Source organism: Coenobita brevimanus, chromosome 98 (genome assembly GCF_032717465.1).
Source record: "Coenobita brevimanus isolate Jiangsu-jjx chromosome 98, ASM3271746v2, whole genome shotgun sequence".
In the NCBI taxonomy this organism is placed as follows: Eukaryota; Metazoa; Arthropoda; class Malacostraca; order Decapoda; family Coenobitidae; genus Coenobita; species Coenobita brevimanus.
In genome coordinates this window covers 14,265,001-14,286,295 of record NC_137051.1, presented here as the reverse complement: position 1 = coordinate 14,286,295, position 21,295 = coordinate 14,265,001, and positions in this window count along the sequence as shown.

Here is a 21,295-nt window from a genome sequence, read left to right as displayed (position 1 = left end):
CCACAAAAAGCCTTTGCCATCGCGATACACATCTCCACGACAGTGTTTAGCTGTCCAGGACTCACAGGATCCCTGGCCTGACGTCCCCAGGCTGTGAGACGTCGCCGTGCATGGGTAGAGCCCTGCATGGTCACACCTCCCGGCCCAGTAACATCCCGGACTTCAGGACCCTTAGGGGTCCCAGACAGGCTAAACTCCACCGGCTTTCCATCGCCAAGGGAGCGTTGGAGGTGCCGTGAGTTTGGCTCAACGATTGCCTGGCAGTGCACAAAAACGTGAACGCCAGTATCCCGGCGTTTGATGAATCCGTATCCCGCCCGTACGTTAAACCAAACCACGGTCGCCCGCATCTTCTGGGCTGCTGGAGACTGTGGCTGGCTGTTGCCCCCCTCAACGGGTCGCAGCAGCAACAACAACAGGAGGTGCAACTTCCATGGCTGTCGGTCTGAGACTGCCCTCTCTCTCTCTCTCACTCTCCCCTCTCTCTCTCAACAGTGTAAGTTAAAGAAATATTAAACGAAACTGTTAAATTGAGGAGGACTGGGAAACTAGCTGAGATATCATATTTTCATCACACTGAATATACTTTGTACAATACGCTTTGGCTTGATGTAAAGCTGCCATTTCTTATCTTGAACACTGAGCTGTAACAAGATTTTAACACGAGAATACGAGCTATGGAAATGATTCAGAGCCATAGTACTGTCGTATTCTTGCCATAGTACTATACGAGAAATGAGCAACAATAAGGAGGAATATTTCCGCCATGATAAGGTGAACGAACAACAATATAGTTTGAGTGTAAGAACTGTTATGTAAGGCAGAATAGACGCAACTGAAAGTTGGTCAATAGACTGGCGGCGTGTATCATTAATGTATAAGGAAGCAAACAAGTTTTACTTCTTCAGTACGAGAACACAATTTTTTTTGCAGCTACCAGACGGTTATATTCAGTTTAGGTGAGCCCCCTGTGACAAGGTATATTTAAAGGTATACCTAAGTCCGGTAATATATATATATATATATATATATATATATATATATATATATATATATATATATATATATATATATATGTATATGGAGCCTCTGTGGTAAAGTGGTAAAGTGTGCGTTTTCATACACGGGTGAACCAGGGTTCACGTGTCAGGACTACATATTATAATTACAAATCACGCCCCGTCAGGGTAATAAACTTTGGGAGTGTTCACCCGGCCACGTACTGCTTTGGCGGACACAAGGGGTGCTGTGGTTGAACCAATGTCACTTACTATAAAATATGCATGTACCCAGTTGGCTTGTGCGGGCCGATTACACTTGGTTCACAGACTACACACACATTTAAAGCCACTCCAACATTACAGTTACACTTACAAGCACTTCTCACCCTACATGCAATCTCTACTAGACAGCCTAAGCCACTTGGTGGAGATACATTGGCCGTATCGTCCCGACTTGGGTCGGGATAGGCCGGTCTTGCAGTGCATACTCAAACGGCTAATGATATATGTATATATATATAGCCTATATATGGAACCTCTGTGGTATAGTGGTAGAGTGTGCGTTTCGCACGCGGGTGAGCGCGGGTTCGCCTCTCGCCAGAGTTGTAAAAACTTTGGGAAGTGTTTAAGCCACTTGCTACTTTGGCGGACACAAGGGGTGCTGTGGTTGAACCAGTGTCGCATACTAGTATGCTTGCACCCAGTTGGCTGAAGGCGGGTCGATTACACTTGGTTCACAGACTACACACACATCCAAAGCCACTGCAATGCTACAATCACATTCACAAGCACTTCTCACCCTACATACAGGTACAGTCTCTACCAGACAGCCTAAGCCACTGGGTAGAGATACATTGGTTGTGTCGTCTCTGCTTCGGAATGGATAGGCCGGTCCTGCAGTGGACCCCAACGGCTGATGATGATGATGATGATGATGATGATATATATATATATATATATATATATATAATATATATATATATATATATCCTAACAAGAAGCGGTGCAAGACACAGCAAACCCTTCCCCAGCAGCCATTTTAGTGTTGACGTATAAACACAACAGAATATCTAATCATAGACGGCACATCAGATTTGAAGTAAATTGGGTGAAAATTGACGATTTTATACCCATTTGAAATTTTAGGCCCGGCCCACCTGATATTGACCCCCTACCGCTAAATCGGGGGTGACCCCCCTGATGTAATGAGGCATGTTAAAGGATGCAGATTTGAAAGGTGCACCTGTAGGTTTTAGTTTCATGTTGATATGACGAATTTGAAAGGAGTTATGGCGAAAAAATGAATTTTACCGGTCCCTGTTTTTTTTTTTTTTTTTTAATTTTTTTTTTGGGGGGGAGGGGGGCTTACGGCCTGGCCCTTGGCCCAATTTGGCCTAAAATTTAATCAGGTGATCAGAGGGTTATAGCCCATCATCCATGTAATTTCAGTCAAAATCGCACCTGTAGTTTTCGCGAAAAGTTAACAGACCTACCGACAAACAAACAAACAGACAAACCGAGGGAAAACAATACCCGTCCCCGAGCCCCTCCGGGGCGGGGACGGGTAATAATCAGGAAACAGAAAGAATATAATAAATAAATAAATAAATAAGGCGTCGCCGTACCAAAAGCGTTAATCTAACATTTTCATCACAATGAGTAATTTCCGTACAAGGTCTTTTCCGTGACAAAACAAATCTGACCTGTGTACCGGAGTCGTCTCGGCGTGTAGGTAGGTAGACAAAAACTACTTGGATTTTGTTGTTGTTACCGTTGCTTTTATAAGCCTGTACAAATTGGAACCTCCGCCTATCAGCTGCCAGTTCATCATCATCATCTGAACCTCCTTTCTAACTCTAGGGCAGAGTGATTTTATACTTATTTTTTCCTTATCATACAAGTGCTTTTATTATTATCCATGTAACTGGGCTTCAAGTGGAGTATATAAAACTAATTCTCCTGTTATTCTTCTGTACTTTGAAATACAATGGTAATATACAGTTTTTATAAACATTATCCATGTTACTGGTCTACATGCGTAATATACGGGTACTTCATGACTCCCGTGCACTTGACCTAGACACGAAAAAGGAAAAACTGCCCTTTATGGACTGGAAACGTAAAAGGGCATGGTCGAAGAGTGCATAACCTCACGCTCACATGCTCAGGGACACACACACACACACACACACACACACACACACACACACACAGGATGCATTCATGTAGAAACACACACAAACTCTACGTACAGTTACATATACTCGTACAGTACATCCCGGAACGAAGAAACCCATTTCCACACACATTCATACACTCATTCCAGATACACCACACATACGATACGCTCACATACACATGCATGAGTACAGACACACAAACTCTGGGTACTTATACGATACATATATATACCTCAGAATACACACACACACACACACACACACACACACATATATATATATATATATATATATATATATATATATGTATGTATGTACGTATGTATGGAGCCTCTGTGGTACAGTGAGGGTGAGCGTTTTCGCACATGGGAGAACGAGGGTTCGCGCCCCGTCAGGGTAATAAACTTTGGAAGCGTTCTTCCGGCCACGTACTGCTTTGGTGGATATATGGGGTGCTGTGGTTGAACCACTGTTGCGTACTATAAAGTATACTTACACCCAGTCGGCTTGTGCGGGCCGATTACACTTGGTTCACAGACTACACACATATCCAAAGCCACTCCAACAGTACAATCACACTTAAAAGCACTTCTCACCCTACATACAGTCTCTACCAGACAGAGCCACTTGGTAGAGATACATAGGCTGTATCGTCCTCACTTCGGTCGAGATAGGCTGGTCCTGCAGTGGACACTCAAACGGCTGATGAGATATATATATATATATATATATATATATATATATATATATATATATATAAACGAGGAACGAACAAATAAACGCAAACAAATGTACGAGTACACGCGCATGCATACACAATTGCACATACACATTCCAGATATGCTCAGTACACACGTTTCTCTCTCTCTCTCTCTCTGTTTCACATACCCTGAGCCACTTTTTGCAGAGTTAATTATCTTCATTCTCCCTTGAAGAAACCCGCCTGAACTGAAGATTCTCTCCCTGTATGAATTAAAAAACCTTTACATTCCCAGTGCCATGACTTTATTTACTTATATAGTTATTTACTTTCCAGCCAACAGATGATTCTGCTGAGCTTTGAAGAGACTTTTAGGACTGGGGATGTTGAATATAGCCTTCTTTACCACCTCTAGTATAAGAGATTCTTCCCAAGCTGAATGAAATCGTCTGGTGATATCCTAATTAAAATGTAAAAAATAATGACGTCAATGAGCGACGTAAGGCATAATGGAACTACAGGAAGTGAGAGAGAGAGAGAGAGAGAGAGATCAAATAGCTAGACGTCCTACGTTTAATTATACAATAGAGGTTTCAGAATTAAGGTATGACCTTCACTTTCCTTTAGCATGAACACTGGGAGCAAAAACGCACCATCATCATCATTATCGTACTAACTCGACCACCACCATAGCACCATCACAACCACCACCGTATCATCATCATCTAACTTCTCTTTGTTTCAAAAGATGAGTTAGATTCTTAAGTTGTTGTTTTGTTGTTGATCAACCCCGGTCTGTCTGTCTAAGCAGACCCTTCAACCGCAGGTATGCAACCACACTGCAAGGCCTTCCCTTGCAGCGCCTCATAACAATGAGGGGCAGGGAAAAGCGAGGTGGTTTGGTTCATGGATGGACGTCGTATAAACTTCTCTCCAACCAGTTAGCAGGGGCTCCATAGCAGATCCACATCACCCCGTTATCTGGTTGTATGGTTACCATCCAGCGTTGTAAATGGTTTCGTGGGTTCAGGAAACCATTAAAGTATGTCACTCAGTGAAGGGCGACCTGAAGTGGAAAGAAGAGTATTAAAAAGAGACAGGAAGGAAAGGGAGAAGGAAGAAGAGAGGAGGGCAGACACAGCTATAGAAAGATAAAGGTGAGGAGGAAGTGGGCAGCACTTCAGGTGAGTGGATGATGGTCGCCACCATCAACCACCAGGATCCAGAAGTAAACAAGAAAATTAAAGTATTTGAAGAAAACCATAATGTACGAAAACAATTTTTGAAATAAGTAGAGTTAAATAAGATATTTTTGAAGGCTGTGGAAGAAACCTAACGTATCACAGTTAATTTTTTCTCCACGTGTTCTTTCTGTTCTGCGCTTGGACAGTTGGTGCTGAAGGAAGTGAAGAGCTTATAATCAAAGGTGACACACACACACACACACACACACATACACACACACACACACACACACACACACACACACACACACACACACACACACACACACACACACATCACGACCATCAAGTGATCCTGACCGACCCGGTGAATTACACACACACGCATGCACGACTCGAAAATATACTTTCATTCTCTCTCTCTCTCTCTCTCTCTCTCTCTCTCTCTCTCTCTCTCTCTCTCTCTCTCTCTCTCTCCAGGTTGGGGGGGTGTAATTCCCCAGTGTCCCTGCTTGTCGTAAGAGGCGACTTAAAGGGGACTTTTGTCTTCAGTCCTTCGCTCCATACTGTCCTCTTCTCTTCTGTCTCATCTCTTTCTTAGATACAAGTATTTCCCTGTTTCTTCCGGCCTTTATTTTCCTTCTGCTTCTGTCAGGCTAGACATTTGGTTTCATGTCATGAACAGTTTAAGGACCTCCCATTGACGCTGACTCTTCCTCCCTTCCTAGGTCAAGTTTTTCAACCAATTGACCAATCAAACCACTACATCACCAAGCCACTTCAATACCAAGCGGCTTCATCGCCAAGTCGCCATTTCACCAAACTGTTTCAACGCCAAAACCACTTCATCTCCAAGGTCACATCTAGGCCAAGACCACTTCAACGCCAAGACCACACCAACGCCAAGAACACTTCAAAGCCAATGCCATTTCAACACCAATATCACTTCAGCGCCAAGACCATTTCTATGCCATAGCCAAGACCATTTCTGTGCCAATATCTTCTCATCGCCAAGACCACTTTCACCCCCAAACCATTTCAGCACCAAGATCACTTCTACGCCAATACCGCTTCTGCATCAAGACCACTTCAGCGCTAAGACCACTTCCACACCAAGACCACTTTTACGCCAAGACCACTTCTACGCCAAGACCACTTCTACGCTAAGACCACTTCAATGCCACGACCACTGCTTTATCAACACCACTTCAACGCCATGACCATTTCTATGTCTCCTTTCTCGTTTCTCTTCCATTGCTAGTCATATATCTCTGTTCTGAATTAGTGCCATATGGTCTTTGATATCTGGCGCCAGATATCCATTATTCAGTTCGGTTCAGTTCTCTCTCTCTCTCTCTCTCTCTCTCTCTCCCGGTCTTTCAAAAAGAAGTTCTCTGCGAATTTCATATGTTGATCTTTAGGCCATCATCATCATCATCATCATCATCATCATCAATAACTCGTGTACGGCTAGAGGTCTTGAAAGCGTTTAGGTCTAACGATATTTAAGTTCGTTATTAGGCTTCTTGTGGTTTAGCTGAGAGAGAGAGTGAGAGAGAGAAGAGAGAGAGAGAGAGAGAGAGAGAGAGAGAGAGAGAGAGAAGAGAAAGAGAGAGAGAGAGAGAGGAGAGAAGAGAGAGAGAGAGAGTGTGGTGGTGTGTGTATGTACCTAAGTGTGTGTGTGTGTGTGTGTGTGTGTGTGTGTGTGTGTGTGTGTGTGTGACCTTCATGTCAGTGCTGCTGGTTAAATTGCCATCACTAGGTCAGGATAAGATAGTAGGGCATGGTAGTGAAGCACAGACCGTGGCCTGTATTCTCGTCGTTAAAGGAAGCTCACCAGCATCTTATCCTTACTATATTCTTTTCACTTCAACTTGGCCTCAAATTGTCGTCTCTCCATCTTTAATACTGAGCTATAGCAATGGATTGATACTAGAGTAGGGTGCTAGTCACGATGCAGTGCCATGGAAAAGATGTAGAAGTCTAGCATTGTCTCTTTCTGCAACTGATATTGAAAGAAGCTTCAGAGGGATAATAACCTGCGTCAGATTGTAGTTCAAGGAGTACAGTTACTCGGTAATTTCCGCATGTGGCACATCAAGATATTTTGCCACGTTATGGACGCAGACTATGTAGATAATAAAGGGACACAAACAATATGCAAGAAAATATTAACATGTGTAATATGCTGAATAAGTCATTAAGGAGAAGGTGCTAACACGCCTCCTACGTTCTCGTTGCCCTAGGAATCTCCGTAACATCTTGTCCTCAGCAATGTGTTTTACCTTTCTCACTTTAATATCATCTTATATATATATATATATATATATATATATATATATATATATATATATATATATATATATATATATATATATATATATATATATATCGTTTTCGTTTTTAAAGGCTCCAACATGCTTGCATGTGTCGGCCTTGGTCACCTAATGGCGGCTCTCCATGCTGCACGATCCATTGCAGCCTCCCTGTTCAGTCCCTTAACCCTAAGGTCACACTTAATGACCTCGTCCCATGTCTTTCTCGGTCTACCCCTCATAACCCCACCCCCAATATTAACACTTCTCACCTTCCTCACCCAACTATCATCCCCCATCCTCTCCACATGTCCAAACCACCTCAATTTACCTCTCCTCATCACAACACCAATACACTCCAGTCCCATCCTACCTCTCAACTCTTCCATTGTAAACCCAGCCCCTCCAGGCCTTGGACGCAGGGACGCACTGCACATCCACCTAATCATTGTCATTTCTGTACGTCTGAGCCGGCGAATGTCTTCCTCCTTCACTGCCCAGATCTCACTGCCATACAGCATTACACTCCTAACACACGCTGCATACAAAGACCCCTTAGCACGTAGGGAGAGCCCCCTCAATGTCAGGAGAGGCAAGAGCTCCCTGAACTTCTTCCAACCACTTCTCACCCTAGCCACAGAGCTAGCTCCAGCCCCACCTCCAGCACACAACATGTCTCCTAAATAACAAAACTCTTCCACACACTCAAGAGATTCACCAGCAAGTTCAATTCTTTCACGTCTGACGATCTCCACCTGCTCACCCCGGCACGCCGTACACATAAAATCAGCATTATCTCGCAGTCTACCTCTGATACCACTACATCTCTTATGCACCCATTTATCTCACACACCGCACAAGATGGAATTACTTCCCACGCCCTTGTGGCAAACTGCACATGGCCACTCTCCCTCGTCTTTGACAGTACCGCCACCAACCCTAGATATCATCACTTTTGTTTTATCTGCATTTACCCTTAAACCCTTTTGCCCCATACCATCTCTCCACTTCCTAAACCTTTCCTCCGCCTCCCTTTCATTCTCTGCGATCAACACCAAATCATCAGCATACAACAACTCCCACGGGAGTCCGTTTCTAAAGTCACGTGAAAGGGCTTCAAGTACCATGATAAACAACATGGGACTACAAGCACTGTTTCAACTGTGTCGTTATTAAAAAGACATAATATCATACAAGACGGTCTTAACTCCCCCACTACGATACCTCCAGATGATTTTATTTAGTTTGAAGATGTCACCGTAGTGAAAGGGTTAAATGAAGGTTTTAGCCAACCTCTCCAGTTAGGAAAATCTTGCCAAAGCGAAATAAAAACACCTGTGAGATTCCATTAATGATAATGATAATAATAATGATAAACTCCCAGAGCGAATACCTCCACTAAAGCCTTTACCATTAAAAAGTATCCAGATCCGAATCCGTGGAGATATTGTGTGGAATGCATGGGATTCGGATCCGCCATCAAATTTAATCAATTGTTCCTTGACCCATGGCCCACTCTTCCACAAAATTTTATATAAAGTCGTTGAGAATTCTGGAGATATTGTGCTGGATACATAGGATCCGGATCCGGGTTCGCCCCAAAATTTGATCAATTCTTTCTTGGCCCATGGCCCACCCTTCCACAAAATTTAATTGAAATTCATTGAGAACTTTTGGAGATATTGTGCGAGATACTCCTGATCCGGATCCGGTGTCGTATGCACGGAGTGATTTACGCCGGAAGTTACCGTTCCCTTCTCTGTTTCGCCTAAATTAACCTGACCTAACCTAACCTTATCCTAAGTCATCCTGGCCTAACCTAAGATTATCCTAAATCAACCTATCCCAAATAACCAAAACTAAACCAACCTTTATTCACGAAATGACTGATTTCACAAGCTGCCTGTAACACACACACACACACACACACACACACACACACACACACATATATATATATATATATATATATATATATATATATATATATATATATATATATATATATATATATATCGACCTATAGTTCCTATAGGTCGATAAGACATATCCAACTAGCTTCCTGACACATGTGTTTTATAAAATGTTGGTGATAAATGGCACACTTCTTGAGATAACAAGCGGATACTTTCAGCATAAACTCGTTTACCCTGATGGCGCATGCGCACTAAGTGGAACGGTAACTTCCAGAATAAGTCACTTCGTGCATGCGACACCGCATCCGCCCCCAAATTTAATCAGGTCTTTCTTGGCACATGGGCCACTCTTCCACAAAATTTAATTGAAGTTCACTGAAAACTTTTGGAGATATCGTGTGGACAAACAAATAAACAGACAAACATAGGTTAATACATAACTTCCTCCAACGTCGTTGGCGGAGGTAATAATAGACGCTCTCGGGCTGAAGTGGTTAATATTCTCCAGTGACTATGTTACTGATGCAAACTATGTCTATATCTAAGAGACATAAATAACATACAAGACAGTATTAAGGTGCAATATGCAAAATAAACCGCTAGGTAAGAAGTGCTACGAAATCACCATGCCAACCTTCAGCCCAAGGACGTATTGGTTTAATTTATTCTTGTTACTTCTAGACGATTTAATTCGACTTACAGGAGGCGTTTTGTAATGTCTGTCTATTGATCCATCTATTGTCAGACGCCTCAATCCCGTAAAGGGTGGGCACAAACAAATCGCCACCATATCGCCCTGTAAAATGCCACTTCACTGCCTTGCTCCCAGCCCACACACCCCTCTCTCATATACCTTTCCACTCCATCCCTCCATATAATCCTCGGCCTCCCCCTCCTTCTCCCTCCTTCCTCCTCACTCGCATACACTCTCCTCCTTAGTCTCTCGCTCTCCACATGGCCAAACCACCTTAATGTATTTCTCCTAACGCTTTCTATCACATCCACATCCACACCACAGCGTTCCTTCACTTCCTCATTAGTTAGTCTGTCTCCATGTAACTCCACATGCTTCTCTCAAATAACTTATTTCGATTGCCCCCACTCTTTACTTGTGTTATTCCAGCAAGGTCCAAGCTTCACTGCCCTCTTACGGTTTCAGTACTTCTATCTGTGTCTTCATCTCTAGCCTCCTTTCTGGTCGTTCTATAGCTTCCCTTGTCGGCGGCAACTGTTCTTCTCCTAGAGCTAATAATAGTGGTGTTCCTCAGGGCTCTGTCACCAACTCGCTTCCTTCTATTCATCAATGACCTTAGCTGTACGTCTAACCCTATCCACTCATACGCTGATGACTCCATCCTTGACCTGTCCATTCTCTTCCCGCACCGTCCATCTCAGCAGTTACTTCAGCAAAGTATGAGGCTATATCACCAAATGTCTGACTTGGCTCATATCTCTGATTGGGGTTAAAATAACCTTGTTGTTTTTAATGCATCAAAAACTCAGTTCTTTCATTTATCAACCCGACAAAACCTTCCACAGGAGTACTCTTTAATTTTTAACTATCCAGCTCAGTCCTGCATCATCATTAAACATAGTTGGGGTTTCATTCTCTCGGGATATATCTTGGAGAACATATTACCACCCGTGTAAAATCTGCTTCCAAGAGACTGGGTGTACTAAGCTGACTCCGTACCTTCTTTACTCCTGCACAGCTGTTGACTTTATACACGGGTTTTATTCGCCCCTGTGTAGAGTACAACTTTCACGTGTGGGGAGGCTTCCCACACACAGCTGTTCTCAGTAGTGTGGAGTCAGAGGGTTTTAGTTTCATTAACTCTCCTCTTACTGGCTCCCTTCAGTCTCCGTCTCTTTGCCGCACTGTTGCATCTGTATCTCTTTTCTATCGCTTCTTCAACGGTCACTGCTCCCCAGAACTTCCTGCTTGCATCCCTCCACCACTATGGCGGGCACGTAGCACCCGTCTGGCAACAAACTCTCATCCCTTTTCAGTCCAGCTTTCTAATGCAAGAGTTAATCGCTACTCCCAGTCTTTCATGCATGAAACAGGTCAGCTCTGGAGCTGTCTCCCTCTGTCTGTTATTCCTACTGCCTACGATCTCCAGTCTTTACAACGCAGGTATCTCGAAATGAAAGCATCTTGAATTTGTTTTTTTCCTGGAGGGAGCAATTTGCAGGCCGCTTGCCTTTTGATTCTTCTTCTTTACATTTAAAAAAAAAAAAAAAAAACTTCCATACGTTAGAGTTTGTGTCACAATACTGCCGTGCAATGACCTTTTTACTTTCATGCACACTTCCCTGTTCCTTATCGCTGCTATCAAAGAACCAGCAACCTCTCTTCCCTGTTGTACCCTTTCAAGCACATCACCCTCTAAACTGGTATCCTTACTCATCACCCTACGCAGATACTTAAACGCACTCACATTTTCCATTTCCTACTCATCCAGCCCCACTGTACATTCAGTGACTTTGTCTCAAAGACTATAACTTTACGCTTCCCTACATTCTCCTTTAGATTCCGTTACTTACACATACTCCCAGACTCATTCACCAAGCCTTGCAGTTCCCCTTCGTCTTCATTTTACAATACAGTATCATTTGCAAACAACAGTACAGAGTTTCCAAACACTGCCCTCTCTCATTAGGGTCGCTCCAACATCCACTGCCCCACCTTGTATCTCTTTTATAACCTCATCCATAGACAGATTGAACAACCAGGGAGACATGACATATCTCTGTTTCAGTCCAACATTCAAGAAAAAAAAAAATCACACGGTTCACTATCCACACGCACTGCAGCCTTAGCACCCTCATACATACTATTCACGGCATTCAACAACTTCCCATTTGCTCCATATATCGTTAATACTTCCCACACTTCTTGTCTATCCACCCTGTCACATGCTTTCTCCAAATCCATAAAGGCTGCATACAACTTCATTCCCTTCTCTAGAAACTCTTCCATTAAAGACCTAAGAATGAATATCTGATCTACACAACCTCTTCCCTTCCTAAATCCTCCCTGTTCTTCTCCAACTAATTCCTCTGTTATTTCCCAGACTCTGTCAATAAGTATCCTACCATATACTTTTCGTATTACACTGAGAAGACTAATGCCCCTGTGATTACCACACATTCCCCCCCCCCCTGTCCTTTGTACAGGGGAATAATTATACCTGACTTCCGATCCTCCGGGACTCTACCTTCCTCCCAGGCCAATGTGCACATGTTCCAAATCCATTCCACTAGTACTGTCTCTGCCCCATGCTTCAGCATTTCACCACTCACTCTATCAATTCCTGGAGCTTTCTCCATTTTGCCTTTCTTCATTGCTTCCACTACTTTCATCCTACTGATTCCTTCCTCTCTTCTCACCTCCCTTCTCCTCCCAGCCATTCCCCAGTCACTTATACTGGCAATACTTTCATTCTGTGTTCAACAGTTTCTTAAAGCTCTCTCCTAATGAAGGCTAATCTAACCCCTAAAATTCTTAAAGTCTCTACTCCCTTAACAAAAAAAAAAAAAAAAAAAGACGTCCTCGTGTTGAAGGGAGTGGCTTCGAAGTAATGGAACTAGACTAAAGCCAATTTAACCCACTTGAACATTACTGGTTGAAGATGGTTTGACAGTAGGTGGGATACAGTACCAACCTTCCACTCACTGTATGCAGTATGACAATGCACTGAGTGATAATCCAAATAGTTTCTTGCATCCTCTTTTGATGGAACCATTAACTACACTGGCAGCTAGATCTAACCTCATTAAAGTATTGACCGCCACTGTCTCTCCTGACCGTCCAAAAGGGTGTTTTACCAGAAGATGATAACCGCTTCATATACGTAGCCCTACAGCGCGATGATATCTGTTGTGTTTCGTTCTTCATACCGCCACACTATTTCCATCAACATCGGAGAGATCTGTAATACTGAACGGAGCTAGAAACAATTTTAATTAGCCCCTTCTACTTGACTTCTTCTTTATCTTCTTGCGCCCGTTGGACAGTTTTATTCAGATTAGGGGGGACCTCCAGTTGTAAAGAAATTAAATTAGGTGTTTCTGAACCTAGACATTTAAAATGATTGGTGCACCTGAATTTTACTACCCAGCATTTCCAAGATGAGAGTCAAGCCAAAGAGTCGTGTATAGATGCGGTTAATAAGCTCTTTACACATCTGGGCTCCGAAATATAGAAGAAAGGTTACAACCCTTTCAACCCGCTTAGTGTTACTGATTAGCTTAGAAAGATCCCATTAGATCTTCGTTGCTTTGGGACAGTGTAAAAGTATTATACTCGTTTTGCTGTTACTTGGCCTAAAATTGCCATCTCCCCATCTTGAATACTGAGTTGTAACAATGAATTAACACCAGAATACTGGGCTAGTCATTAAGAGGTGTTGTGGAAAGGATGTTGAGCCATTGCATTGTCTTTTTCTGCCACTCACCTTTGTGGGATGAACAACAAAAGGGTTCAGCGACATCAACCATGCCATCAAGAAGTCGCTAATGTGCCCTTTACCTTTATTGTAGGATTTGAGCAGTATTCAGGCCTGGTTTCGTTTAATAGGTTTGGGTGGGTAGGACAGGTGACTTTTTTTATAACTTGCAAAAGAAATGTGGCGGACAGTCACTGTATAAGCAAAGTACATTTTGCTGCCTAAGAAAATGTGTGTTAATGTCACCATATATTGTCTTTTTCGATATACAAGTTCTTCCTTATTTCAGTTACTGACACCGTTGAATTCCAAATAGTTTGCAATATTTTAAAACATGGAACAGTAGACAAAAACTTAGAAAATTACAGTGCTCATCCTGACTCGTGAGGTAGCCAATGTACTTTAATTACCCAGCACAGACATGATGCGTGATGACTCGACAATTTTGTTCAAGGACACTCACAGTTACTCTCGTAAGAAGTGTGCGTTACGGAAGCAGTAAATTATCTTATCTAGAAATGTTTCGTTAAAATCAAAAGCACTGTACTCCAATACAGTGATCTAGATATCTTATGGTAAACAAAAGATATTATATTTGCCGCTAGAATTAACACTTGATTCTACGCGGCTAAGAAAAAGGGAGTAAACAGAGGTGCGTGGCGATATGTCTCTAGTAAATACGAGTAGGAACATAAGTGGCGTCAGGCAATGAACATATGGAAAAAACATTAAGAGGTGTTGTAGCCGTATCAACTTAAAGGAGTGTATTAGATGCAGTCGTGAAATAGAAAGGAATAAGTCAGTAAGAGGCATGTAAGCAGGGCAGCAGTGTTGAAGGGTTAGTGACGTGCTGTGACCGACAATTCAACACCACATTCAAGCGTCACACGGAAGGCGGCGCGCGTACCGCTGGGGTGACCTTGCCGTCAGGTGGTGGTGGTCGCCTATGTCGGGGAAAAACTGGCATGGGCGGTATGACAGGGTTTAGTGTACGATAAAACAGAGGGGAGGCAAGTAGCTAGGTAGGCGAGATTGGTGTAGGGAAGGCTGAGGACAAAGTGTAACATAGGAATATTGGGTAAGGGGTTATGTAGGAGACAGAGGTGTTAAGTAGGGATGATGGGCAGGGGTAGTGGGGCAGGATAAAGGGTGGGGTCAATACATGAGAGAAAGAAGGATGACGGTGGAGGGAAAAGAGGGAAAGGAAGGAAGAATGAATAAGGGTGCAAAGAAAGACAGGCGGGTGAGAGGTGGACAGAGAAGACAGAGAGGGTGTGAACGAGGGAGATGGGAGGGAAATATGAAAAACGGGGGAGGGAGGAAATGAGTAGTGGGGAAAGGTAAGAAGGAAGGAGAGTAGAAGGAGAAGTGCTGCTAGGAAAGACAAGAGAGGAAGGGAGGGAGGGAGGAGCCTTTTGATAGGGAGAGGAGGCAGGAGAGACAAAGATGAAAAGAAAGAATGGAGAGAGGGGCAGAAGGAATGGAGAAAAGAGGAAATGGGAAGGGGTAAAAGGAAGGCTAAAGTGGGGAGCAGCAGTAAGAGAAAGACAGGGTAAGAGGGACGGAGGCAAGTGGAAGAAGGGTGAAAGAGAAAGAATGGAGAGACGGGAAGAAGAAATGAAGAAAAGAAAAATGGAAAAGAGTAACTGGGAGGTAAAAGTGGGAAGGAGCAGTAAGAGAAAGACGGAGAGAGAGAGAGGGGGGGGGTTCAGGTTTTTTATCCGCTTACGTCAGAGTAATACGTAGGCACTGCTGATTTTTTTTTTTTTTTTTTCACTCCAAACCTGCCTCTTCCAGTGTGTCTAACCTTTCGAAAGACACCCAGCGAGCATTACAGGGATTTTCTATTTTCATACCTTATCGTCTATAATTTCAGTGTTTTTCGTCTGTACTGTATGTAGTGCATCTTTTGTCTAACTATCTGATTGTCACTGAGCAAGCGTGAGGAAATGCACAACGAATGTGTGCATGTTTCCCATAGTAATCAAGTCCATGGTGCGCTCCTGTAGAAATGCCCTTCCCTTACACATTCTCGAGAGATAGAGAGAGAGAGAGAGAAATGGAGAAATGAATTCCCCGAGCTAGGCAACTAAGGCCATATAGCCCCGCTGGGGTTACAGGAGGGAGCTATCCCTCCCGGCACGGTAGCCCGGGCGAGGCTCGAACTTGAGACCTCCCGATCACAAGCTCAGCGCGCTACCACTGTGCTACCGCGCCCCCCAGAGAGAGAGAGAGAGAGAGAGAGAGAGAGAGAGAGAGAGATCTGGTTTTTCTTCGCCTACGTAGTTGCTTGATAAGTGTTTTCTTCCTCACTCGACACTCGCCCCTCCCGGTGTGCGTAACTTCTAGAGCAACATACAGGAAGCGTCTATAATTAGGAGATATTTTTGTCTTTGTCTTCACAGATCGTCTATAATGACAACTTGCATGCATTGGCTTAACTTCCTTGCTCACCTCCCAGTTCCTTGTCACTGCCGCCAATATGATGTACCTACACTTCCCTTTCCCTGCTGCATAATTTCGAGTAATATATTCTCTAAGCTCCCATCCAAGGTAGTGTGAAGAGCAGGCATGGGAGTTCAGAGGATGAGGTGTAAGGAAGGGTACAGCAGAGAAGGAAAGTTGCAGGTGTACTGTACGTCACAGCGAAGACAGAATTCTATTATATTGTCTAGCGTTTGTTTGTGACATATATATATATATATATATATATATATATATATATATATATATATATATATATATATATATATATATATACTCTCATTTTCCACCTATCCCTATGAAATCTGAGTACATTATTGCGAAGGTCTGTGTTAGCTACGTTCACCCCGCCTCTAAATTATAATAGACTCAATAAACCACTAAAGAAGAGGTGTCACGAAATCTCCTAAGTCACTGAGAATTCGGTAATATTCATTGCAGTAAATGAGTGTTGGTGACCCATGGTGAAAGACTGAGTACGAAGTCTCGGGCTGTTTGCAAAAATGCAAGTTTGATCCCAGGCTGGAGCAAAGGACAAGCCCCAACGATATGTAGTGAAAATACCCTCGCTAATACCATAATCCTAGTTCTGAACAAGACTACCCTAGCATTTATTCAGTATGAATGATGAGTATTAGTGATAAATGGTGGCATGTAAAGGTACATGGTATGTAGGAGGACTGCTGGGTTTTAAGGAATGGGCTATCAAGTTTATGGCCAAAGTCCGACACATATAAAAAGGCGGACAAGAGAACAAGCAGAGGAGAATTAAAGTGGCACAGAGAAGGGGAAAGAAGCAGCGATGACCTTACGGTTACACATCAGGGGACCCTGGTCAGGAGAGTCACATGGGGTCCTCCGACATTACTTGATTTTCATATCCTAATACCAGTAGCTTTTCTACAGAACAGTCCAGGTTCTATATTATTTGCTGCTAACTGTGATAGTAAGTGAAAGAATAAAAATTCAAATTGTATTAAAGTATAATTCATTAATATTATAATATTGGCCAAATCTGGGGCCCCCCCTTTCTTGGGGGGGGAGGAGCTGAGCAATTGGCCAATTTGCCCACCCCTAAAGCCACCATTGGGAAGGCGAAGAAGACTTAAGATCAATGCTTGTCAACTACCCGAGCGAGATTTAAGCAGACAGTTTTTGCCAAGACTCAATCTCTGAGAAATGACATTGAATTTAATCTAGCATCCAGCTGGATGAACCGTGAAAAGGTGAAACAGACTTTGTCCAACTGTCTGACCAGCCCGGGAATAGAATCTGAGGTTTTCCAGTTGCAAGCTGGATAAAGGTACCAGAGCATCATCGACTTCCCCACACGAAGTGTCCCAGAGCAAGCGCTTAGGATTACAGTATAGTTTTGTCCGTAATTGCAGCTTATTTCGTCTGCAGTAATGGATAATTTCGTCCATATTTACAAGTCATATCGTCTATAATTATAGCTCATTTCTTCTTCTTACAGCTCATTTCGTCTGCGTTTACAGCGGATTTCCGTCAACGCATAAATACAGCTGGTTTCATCGCACATTCGTCTACAGTTGCAACATTATTCGTCTAAACTACAATACATCCCATTATTATTTATAGAGTATATCGTATATAACCACAGCGTATTCCACCCATTCACAACCATGACACCATCTGATATACGATATAATTTTTGCTACCCTCAAACGATTTTACTCAGCCGAAGGGAGATCTCTTGTGGTGAAGGGGATACAATCTCCGTTGACTCGTTCTGTACGATGACGCCTTTTATTATTTATTCTTGCTACCTCCAGGCTGTTTAACGCCTTCATTGTTGTGACGGGCGTTATATTTTTTTCCTGCTATCCCCATGCGATTCTGTTCACCTTAGACATATCGAATTGGAGAGGTTATATGTCTTTACTAGCTTCTTAACAAGAAGAAACCATCCCTAAAGTAAATAAGATCGACTACAGTTGGCAAGAATACGTTAGAGACTTACGTCATCAGATTAATGAGACTAATTCAGGCTTAGATATCCTAAGTAGTGAAGACCTTAACGAAATCGCTATCTAACCTCTTCAGTCTGAAAAATCTCTCCTAAGCTGAGTAAACTCGTCCGGAAGTAGTATAGAAAAAGTTAACCTTTAGAATCAGGCGACGTCCTCTATTTTATATTTCAGCTATCTTCAGACAGTTTTACTCGGCTGTGGGAAAACCCTTACGCCCGTAGTCTTGAAACTGAGGGCAGGGGTTACCCTTCCCGCACCCCGCACGAGGTGGAAGCTCGCACCTTCAACGTAAGTGGTAATCTTGAAAGCGGGAGAGCGCACCCCTTCGTGTGGGTAGGCGCGGCAGAGTTGGTAACACTGATTCATTTTAAAATTCAAATTCTTAAAATAAAAAAAATACATATGACAGTTTCTAAGATTCACACACAATATAATCTATTAATGATTGCAATTCTTACCTCTTCTGTTATTAAAGAATGGCATTTGTTCTTAAATAGTGTGTATAAGAGTATGCATACAGGATTTGGAGAACCTGTACCGCAGGAAAAATTCGGTGTCAGACATAGCTTCAAGGGGGTTCATGCTGTCAGTAATAACCCTACGAATACGCCTTGGCTGGTCATACCGAATTTGACTCTATTTCTGCTCTAAATGCTTATTTTTGCCATTTTTCCCACCCAGAACCCCGAAATCCCACCCCCCAAAAGAAGGGGGGCGGGTTAATTTGAAAACCAATCACGAACACCGAAAATAAAAGCCAAATTCGTTCAAATGACACCAAAATACACCAGAGAAATATATTGCCAAGCCAAAACAAAATAGTGCGGACTTGCAAAAGCTCACCGAACGCAAACATGAGACTTCGTAATTCAAATTAACTGGCTGTGCACCAGTCGTCTGTTTAGGTAGCACTCGGCTTAATGTAGAAATTATTTCACGTACCAGTCAAACTAATTATGAAAGTATCATGCACCATATCTGATAAACAGCTTGGTAGAAATATTGAGAAATAAAATGGAAGTGTATACAGTATCTCTGTTTTCGTCTCGTCGTAAATTAACCATCTCCAGAGAAGCGGTAAGTCTTTTAAAACGATAAAACTATTAAACGCTTATTTTTTTTTTCTTCACACGATGTTTTTATCATTAAATTAAAATTCCCACCACACACACCGTAGGGTCCTTCAAATTCTACAGAGTTTTCTTTGCATAAGGCTGCTATAATATGACGAAGGGGCATGTGAAGGGGTGCTACGAGACTCCCCGCGGACTCCAGTATTACGCTGGGGTAATCCTCTCCCCTTCACCGGGGAACACTCTCCCCTTCGTGCGTTAAGACTACCAAACGATACGGATAGGGCAAGGTGAACGCCTTCCCGCAGTTTAAGACTACGGCCGTTAGTACTAAGCTAGTTAGATAAGACCTTCATTAGCCCTTTCAGAACGGAAAGTTTTTCTGAAGTTAAATCAATCACTTGCAGGTAGCAAGAATGGATTATCAAATCTCTTTCTCTCTCCTCACACACACACACACATTACCTTGAGGCAGTGCGGAACCTGAGCTCTCTCTCTCTCTCTCTCTCTCTCTCTCTCTCTCTCTCTCTCTCACACACACACACACACACACACACACACACACACACACACACACACACACACACACACACACACACACACACACACACACTGACACACACACACACACACATTACCTTGAGGAAGTGCGGAACCTGCGTGCAGACCTCTTCTCGTAGAGTGTGAGGTGATGGAGGGGGGAGAAGAGGGGAGGGGGCGGCGACCCCTGAGGAGTCCAAAGGGGAGGCACTGCATGGCTGACTGGGGGGGAGAGGGGACTGGAATTAAATTATAAGCCAGACTGCGACATAAAGTAATTTTTTTTGTTTTGTTTTGTTTCTGTCTGTGTACAGACGAAAAAAAGAGCGCGCGCACGTGCGTGCGTGCGTGCATGTGTGTGTGTGTGTGTGTGTGTGTGTGTGTGTGTGTGTGTGTGTGTGTGTGTGTGTGTGTGTGTGTGTGTGTGTGTGTGTGTGTGTGTGTGTGTGTGTGTGTGTGTGTGTGTGTGTGCTTACTTAATTCTTATCGACTTTTTTATCTATCTGTCATCCAGTTTTACACTGGCCTATCTGCTCCGCAGGGGCCTGTCTAGTCTAATCAGTTCAGACATTTTTGGCTAGTAACCAATCGTAAATACCTGAGTATCATTATATGAGCAATAAATCCCAACCATCTCTCGAACAGAGAGGTAGCTTGCAGTTCCAATGGACCCACATTCGAGTCCCGGCTGGGTCAGGGAACAGTTTGATGGGTTGAGTTTCGTTAAAGCAGAGTGTACTGAGTTACCAGAAGACCCGCCGACATGTCATAAATCACTCCCGCGAATACCAATACACCAGTTCTGCATGAGACAGCTCTAGCATGTATTCATTATGGACGGTGGGTGTTAGCGCCGAAGTGGATGCATCTGGAGGTGTACAGTATGTAGGACCGGTGGGCCTCAGGGAACGGGCTGTGAAGCCTATGCCCAGAGTCAGACCAAAAAAAAAATAATGAAGCATCAAAACTCACTAATTCATCAGGCGTCTATTGGTTGGCATTACGGCAATTACCCATATAATTTACAGCCTTAATATCATTACTAAAGTATATGTATACATGTGGTGGTCGCTGTGTAAATGCAAGAGGTGTATTAGAGTGTGACTGAGAAGAGTACATTGGGGGGCGTGTTAGAATAAAAATTATTGCTATTGTTTATGAAATCGTTATTGATACTTTGAATTTAACGGTGTGATAATTATAAAGCTTATAACCTTAGTGGTAGGTGGTGGCGACCATCATCCACTCACTTGATGTAGTACTGCCTACTTCTTCCTTAGCCTTTATCATTCTTTTTCTGTGCCTGTCCTCCTCTCTACCTATTTCTCTCATGTTTCCTGTCACTACTTATTGTTTTTCTTTACGTTTCAGGTGGCTTTACATTGAGTGACAAGCCAAAGCCAAATGGTTTCCTGTAAGCCAAGAAACCATTTACAACGCTGGGTGGTAACCATTTAATC